We start from the raw sequence: 8,442 nt of genomic DNA on the forward strand, positions 1-8,442 counted from the left end.
GGTACTGAGATTCTGCTAGAACAGATTCCATCAAGTAGTTGGACAATTGTAAATCAGTCATGACACATCTGGTTGACTGGCTATTTAGAAGTTGGCAGGTAACAAAAGAGGCATGATACAAGTCATCACACATCTGGTTGACTGGCTATTTAGAAGTTGGCAGGTAACAAAAGAGGCATGATACAAGTCATGACACATCTGGTTGACTGGCTATTTAGAAGTTGGCAGGTAACAAAAGAGGCATGATACAAGTCATGACACATCTGGTTGACTGGCTATTTAGAAGTTGGCAGGTAACAAAAGAGGCATGATACAAGTCATGACACATCTGGTTGACTGGCTATTTAGAAGTTGGCAGGTAACAAAAGAGGCATGATACAAGTCATGACACATCTGGTTGACTGGCTATTTAGAAGTTGGCAGGTAACAAAAGAGGCATGATACAAGTCATGACACATGTTCACAAATAGTTGAGGATGAAAGTGCAAACAATTGCAAATGGAGAAGCATGGACATATTTCATTCAATACGAAGCCTCCAGCCAAAGTATGCATTTGGTTTCTAGGGCCTAGTTTACATAATGAACGGTTCCTAAGTCTCTAGTTGTCTACCTGATGTAAAAATAAGGTAGTGTCTTATATAGACGCAAACAAAACATGCATATGATGTTTAACATCCTAAACCTGTACTGGCATAAGATATGAAACATACATGTGTATAAAGGTGTTGGTAAAACTCCACCATGCCATGTCAAGCAGTTTCAACAGCTATTTCTGTTTCAGCTATTGTTTACTGTAGCATTTTGTAGAATCATTTATAAAGCAGCGCCATGACTGTTTCAAGATATCAGAAAATCTTCCAGCAAATACATGAGATTGATGAAAATCAATAACATTAGTAAAAACCTAACTAATTAGTTATTTTTGTCTATGTCAGTTCTTTTCGCTTGGGACACTTTCAGGTGACTATGTCGCAGACGGTGACCATGACCTTTCTTCCGTCCAATACTGGTTGAATGTCCTCGAATTTGCTGTCCCTCTCTACCTACCACTTTGATTGTCCCATGTCTGAATGCACAAAAGCGGTATATCCCCACACACATCCCTGCAAAAAAGCGAATGTTGCCGCAAAATAATGTTCGGTTTGCTAAACGAGTTATTTATTTAGGTGTCCAGAATTATGAGTCTGTCGACTCCATGTTACTGTGCAAAATATGGTTTTGTATCATTTATTAGATTTTGTGTTCGTGAGCAATTCATCGGTCTCAAATGAAATCAAACGGAGTGTATGTAATGTTCAAAGGCGATTTGGGGCACGGAAAGACCAATATGAGCCCAGATGAGTTAGTCGTGAAAGAGTTGTCTCCCCGCAACAAACTTTATCAGAGGCGATTCAACCTAGTTCTAGCACTTTTACTATGTATTATCTAATTACGTTGGATGCTGATAGTGCTATGTTAATTGCGAGGAAAATGTTATTAATGTTGTCAAATTTTCTTGAAATAATGCCACCCCGTTGTGTTATCACAGAATACTTACATGACTAATGAACCCACAACATTGATATCAGGACTCCATCTCACTTCATCCATGTGCCACTACTCAGCCGGAAATATTTCGGTGAGGTGAGAGAAGCACAATGCAAGCCATTGACACCGCAGTCAAGTATGGTCACAGTGTCAGGATGTTAAGCAGTAACACTTTCATTTTTCAAAGACAAATGAATGCCATTCTAAAGACGTGGTACAAGGCTCGCACGTTCACATTTCTGATAATTGATTCATCTGTACAATTACCATGTTGCTTCTCCTGCCAACTCATAAATAGGTGTGATCTGTGAGGAAGATGAGCGTTTAGTTTGTAATAGAATATCTGTGAAAGTTTGTATTCAAACTTTATATTATTGCGAATCAAATTTATTTGCCAAAATACTACTTGCAAAAATAAGGATTTGACTATTGGACAGACTGATCGCTAACCAGGGTTTGCACGGCTCCCATTTCTATTGGCATCAGTGTGGGGCCAGAAATGCCAGTTCTTCGTACTTTGAGCACAATTTTCAGTCTGGGCAACTTCCAGTTTCTGTAATTACTGATGCAAGAATTGCAGAGAAAACTTCCATCTTCATAAATGACAGGAACACACACGTGCGTCTCCTAACATACAGGAAGTGTGCATGCGTAATACTAGTTACAAAAACTATTGCCGTTCATTTTGTGGAAGGGGCATTCAGTAATATATGATATAAACTCATATTGACTCATCATAAACACATGTGTGTGTGTATGTGTGTGTATGTGTGCGTATGTGTGTGTCTTATTGAGGGTTAATTAGAAATTTAAAACCTAAATTCATAACACTTTATTCACTTCCCTTCACACGAACAATATTAAAATATTAACATGAAAAAAAATAATTGTATAGCCTGCTGCAATCTGGTTCCCTTTTTTTCATTTCCCCGGGTCCATTTACCTTGATATAAAGCTGGTTGCAGGTTCATCCTTAGCTACCACTTTAAATATGTTGATTATAGCAACAAGAAGCCTTATATATGTATTGCCTATTTTGTTTACTTAAACTCACATAAGTTGTTGTCAGGTAAGTACAATTATAGGAACACCAACACATAAAGTGACCTGAATGAACCAAATATAACTACACGAACGAGATCTATGCTGCTTAATCCATACACACGTTGACGATGTACAATACAACTAATCCATCAGGGCAAGATGTGGACGATGATCACCACCTCAGTTTGCACATTTAGGATCATTTATAGCAGGCGGAAGCTTGATGATCTTCACAACAACGTTGAGCACTACGACAGGATTTAGAACAGTGTCCAAACCTCTGACAGGTATAATATCACAGTGGATTTGGGATATACTCATCCACTCCGAAACTGATATAAATTTTGACGATTACGAGTGGGAAGTGACTGGTCCTGTGCAGCAAAAAGGAAGCCCTCAGTTTCACATCTGAGACTAGCCGACTTCATCCAGGCGAAGGAGTCGTAGGGATTGCTATTCTGTTCCACACACGATGCAGTGGCTTCTCGGAAAGCTTCTCCACAAAAGACCGACTCTGGGCAGATTTGGTGAAGGACTTCACCTGGTTTAGTCCCATCGCTGTACCGTTCAGCAGTACATCGCCATCAACAAAATCAACCTCAAATTTCAGATTTTGTCCAACAACCTTGGCACACATAAAACAGCTCTGGAATTCCTTGCTTTCATCATGAGTCTTGGCATGCATCACCAGGTTGCAGGAGGATCATCCGATAAATAAATATGTGCAAAAGTACACAATCAAATTCTATCATGAAGAGCCTCCACATTAATCAAACCCCGACCTCCAGAATTGATTGGCATATATAAACGGTTTAGAGAGGAACGAGGGTGGTGGGCTCTGTTATCAGACATGATCCTTCTGGTCAGGCGGTCAAGACTCTGGATGTCTTGTTTTGTCCAATCAACTACTCCAAAAGAATGGGAAAGGGCTGGCACAGCAAATGTATTGGTGGCTTTGACCTTGTTTCGAGCATTTAGCTCTGACCTCCAGATTTTCTTCTAGCGAGATTTGTACTCGGCCCGAAGTTTGTCTTGAATCTGGGCATTCTGGAGCTATTATTATTATGTTTTACAGATTAAAGATAGTATGCAACAGAGAGGGTTTTGGTGATCCTGGCACAGTCAGGCTGGTAAGGCTCATCATCAGCTCAGGGCCCTTGTCCCTTCTACACGCAGCCCAGACAGACTTCTCCCAGGAAGCACTGCCTAGTCGAACCCACCGGAGAATATGAAGGCTTCCCAACACTGCAGGCTTCTGCATTTTTTCAGAGTGTCCTGTTTCCACGTGTCCTGTAGCCATATGTCCTGTATCCACGTGTCCCGTAGCCACGTGTCCTGTATCGACGTGTCCCGAAACCACCTGCCCTGTATCCACGTGTCCTGTATTCACGTGTCCCATAACCTGGGCTCCGAGCCAGTACCACGCCAGCACAAGGACCGACCACATCGCTTTAAATACACAATGCCACTTACAGGTTCCTGATGATCATCCCTAGAGCTGCTGATGTGCGATGGTGAATAATGTGTTTAAACGTCAGACTCTTGTGTTTGCATAAATAATAATTATATATAAGACGTATTGTTAAAGAACCACTAAACTTTGTTTTTTGTTACTCTTTTAACCATTACATATGAAAGATTTGTGGTTAGTCTTATGCGGAACACCAAATTTATTCTTTAAAAACTTGTGGTTAATTAATACCGAGCGATTAAAAGTGGCCAAAAAGTCGCCTGCTTCCCTCTCGCCCGCCAACGAAACCACAGACAGGTTACGTAACTCTGTCGCCAGAGCACTGCAGTGACGTCATATGAGGAACGATTTTCAGTTAGTTGTATAGAAAGTGTGTAGCACGCTCATCATTTTGATGATTTCTCGACATGAACGACGACATGCCGAATCGTTGCTTTGTCGTCAATTGCTCCTAGGGGTCGGGTGATGGTGTCACCATGCACAGATTTCCACAGGACCCCGCAATTCGTGCTAAATGGGTTATGTTTGTGAGTGCAAAGCGAGCGTTGTGGAAGCCTGAAACGATATCTTACTTGTGTTCAGATCGCTTCACGGAAGTTACAGAATCAAAACTACTTACTAGTTATAGTAAAATATGTATATGATTGATGACCATAAAGATTTTCCATAACACAACTTGTAACATAACGATTTCTTCCTCGGAAGTGAGGTTATGGTCGAAGTAACAATAATATTGTAAGTAGTATTATATTGACACCCACCTCGCTGCCAGGAGAGAAATTGTTATGTTATACGCTATGTCATGCAAAATCCTATTGGCCATCAATCAAATACATATTTTACTACCAGTAGAGTGTAGTTTTGATTTTGTAACTCGGTGAAAACAAACCTAAATAGCATTTATCCACAGACTGGCGGATGTTCTCGACAGGGCGCCGCCATTTTTGAAAATCGTAAAGTCTGTTAGAATTAATGAGATTATAGTTTGTTTTCATCAAGTTAGAAAATCAAAACTACTTTCTACTCGTAGTTAAATATGTATTGGAATTATAACCAAAAGGATTTTGCATGACACAACTTATAACATAACGATTTCTTCCACGGAAGCGAGGTGGGGGTCAAAGTCACAATACTGCGCGATAAATTTCTTGCTACATTCACATGGTTAATGTCCACTCACCAGTATGTAGATACTAGTCAATGTGCGTCTTTATATTTGGTCTTATAATCCTAATTAGTTTATTATCATACTTGTATGCATTTTGAAACTAAATAAAAAGCTGACGATCTGCTGATACTTATAGTGAATTTATAACAGAACTGTAATATCTAGACATTTTATAGTTTGCCAATGTGAATCATAATTCGCACACACACCCTAGTGTATGTTGTCTGTCTCATTACACTTCACGGCGAAAACAATGATTCTGTTGAATGCTACGACAAATGAATAAAAACAAAATGCAAATATTAAAATTAAAACAGATTAAAGTTATAGGAACAATATCAGGCCATTACCTTGTTTGAGGAATGTATCCATCAATATCCACAAAACTGTTCCAAATGATGTGTCTTTTAACAGTTTAATATACGAAAAAGTGATAAATCTTTTCAGGTATTGGTGTATAGTCTCATTGGTCACCCAAGATAGCACACCTGGCAACTAATTGCATAATGTCCGCCTTTCATTAAAAACAGTAATTTAGTTAGCCAATAATGGGCAATCAATAAATGTATTGCCGGTTAATCCTTTGAAAGAAGGACGTTGTTTTTACGCAGACACCGACACGGCAGAGTGTATTCAGTATAGATTAGTAAATCTACATACATAAACACTACCTTTTGACAATTCCGCTGTGTAAGATAAAAGTAATTAATCAATCAGCGTGTTATCGGTTAATCCTTTGATCGATGTTTATAATGTTGAATATTTACTCCAGACACAAGAAATGCCAAATGGGAACCTTTGTCGGGTAATCTAAGTGTGTTACCACTAATTATACCTGTTATAAATTCATTAACTGACCATCAAGTGAATGAAGACAAATAACATGTGTAGGTTTATACCACCTAACACGGGTTACAACAAGGGAGTATTAATTGCTGTATTGCATGTGAAAACTTATGGGCCGACACTGTTTTGAGAATACCAACAGATTTTTACATGACATGATTAAATATCGAGGTAAAAAAACACAGAAATGGGAGCAATTTGGATCAGTCATTATACAAATAGGGCCTAACGACACCAATCAATTGTGACAGAAGCGTCTATGAAAACAAGTTGTAACTCGGAAACTAGGCAAAGCAGGAGACAAAATTAAATGCCACTAGATTGTGAGAACATATAGCTTTCATTTTCCACAACAATTGTCACGATTTCAGGTTTATACAAGCCTGTAAACAAGGTAATTTACCCCCTAAAATGTAGATGAATTCTGCATCGGCCCTCAAAGCTATTCGAGTCAATTAAAGGTCGAAATGAGTAGTTTTAATGACGGGTTTCATTTATAACGATGCCAGTTAGTGATTTATGTATTTTTACCCCCTAGGGTTTATGTGACCTTTAAGATATATGAAGTATTGGTTGACAAAAGGAGAAATACAAAACCAACCGACATGAAGAACCCCACGAGGGCGAAAATATCGGGGTTCATATTTTTCGTACGATGCCCAAGGGCAAAATATCACTTTGCCATGGTGACTAGAGGTCATGAACAAGGCTATGACGTCACGTTTCTTATGTGACGCTATATTCTACATGCCGCGAACGAGTAAGCAGTTGATAGAAATATAACAAGGATATTTAGAACTAAAAACATTATATACATTTCATAAAGATTTAGGGAAAATTTGAAGTCAAGTTAAGAAGGGTCAATGTACTGGGAAAGTGCTTTGACCAAGCTAACCGAATTCTTATTGATTCACTTTTCTTGGGGAAATAACAATTTCTCTGAATTGACATAAATGTGGAGGAAAGGTTAGATCGCGTGACTCTACACAATTAGGTGGATGGACATTCGGGATATAGATGGTCAGTTTGTTGATAAATGGGCACACAGAGGATCTGAAATGATTTGATTAAGTATCTTCTGGTGCCTACCAGTCTGAAATATTAGTTAGATAGTTGTTAGAGATGTCAATGTTTGGTTGATGGATGGCTTAAAGCTAACTAGCAATGTCATTTTATAACTGGAAGAATTTGATGGTACTAAATAAAGTCTCGGAAAGGGACAAATGAAAGTAACTAATTATTAAGATGGGATATGAGTCATATTCGTATGACGTAGGACATTATTTCGGGGGGAGGAGCCAAAATTGTCAGACGTTCTGTTTTGTCTCAAGTCGAGGGAGCAGAGCGCGATTCTGGGCCCCACCGTTGACTTGAAAGGTTCTCTCTGTATATTGAGAGAATAGCTCAGATGAACTGATAGTATTAAGAATTCTACAAGAAACCAACAAGTTCTTCCAGAAAGTTTGTGAACCAATGTTGTGTGTAATTCAGAACTAGGTAATTTCTGAGGACCTTTGTGCAAGAATTCATTCAAAAATAAACAGGACTTGAACACCATACTAGACTTATCTTTGACTATCCATCTCAGATACATCATCCCCGGAACAAGAGTAGATAGACTGCCTAGGGAGAAGGGTACAACACCCAGACACCCTCAGGTAACAGAAATATATACAGATAATGGTATATAATAATAAAAGCATAATGAACTTCAACATTCAACCTCTAGTGTTTCGAATTTAAACATGGTTTCACAATTGTATATCTTATGCATGAGCTTAATAAAAATTAAGGAAAGCAGTGACATTAAAATGATATGATTGAAAATATAAGTCAACATTGATTTCAGATATCCATATAACCGATGGTTTACATCAAAGCCAATGAAAAAGATCAATATTTGTTATTGTGCAGTAATATCCCGAGGGCTAGCAGCGAAATGACGTGGGTGAAGTGCTTAACTAATATAAATCTTCAGCACAAAGGAATACCAGCAGTCTTAACTATCATTAGAAACTTATTCCATTTGATGTCAGGAGGAAAATAGCTGTAGAAATCATGGCATGTACAACTGAAATCCTGGGAAGACACCAGGTGTTCGCGAAAAGGGCCCCACGATAGGTTGCTATAGCACCTGCAACTCAACAGGTAGGTATTTACAGCACAACACATGAAATATGATTATGTGGTAATACATGTGACCATTTCGTGTTTAAGATTATGTTTGTGTGTGCGTGCCTGTGTTTGTTCGTGAGTGTCTGTCTGTGTGACTCTGCGTGTGAGTGTGCTTGTGTGCCGATGTAGGTGTGCGTGTGTGCGTGTGCGCGCGCGTGCATGCATGCGTGTATTGTGGCGAATACAACAACACTGAGGAAATTGCTCTTT

This window comes from Haliotis rubra, unplaced genomic scaffold, assembly GCF_003918875.1.
Source record: "Haliotis rubra isolate DU_JTF1 unplaced genomic scaffold, ASM391887v1 Scf748, whole genome shotgun sequence".
NCBI lineage: Eukaryota > Metazoa > Mollusca > Gastropoda > Lepetellida > Haliotidae > Haliotis > Haliotis rubra.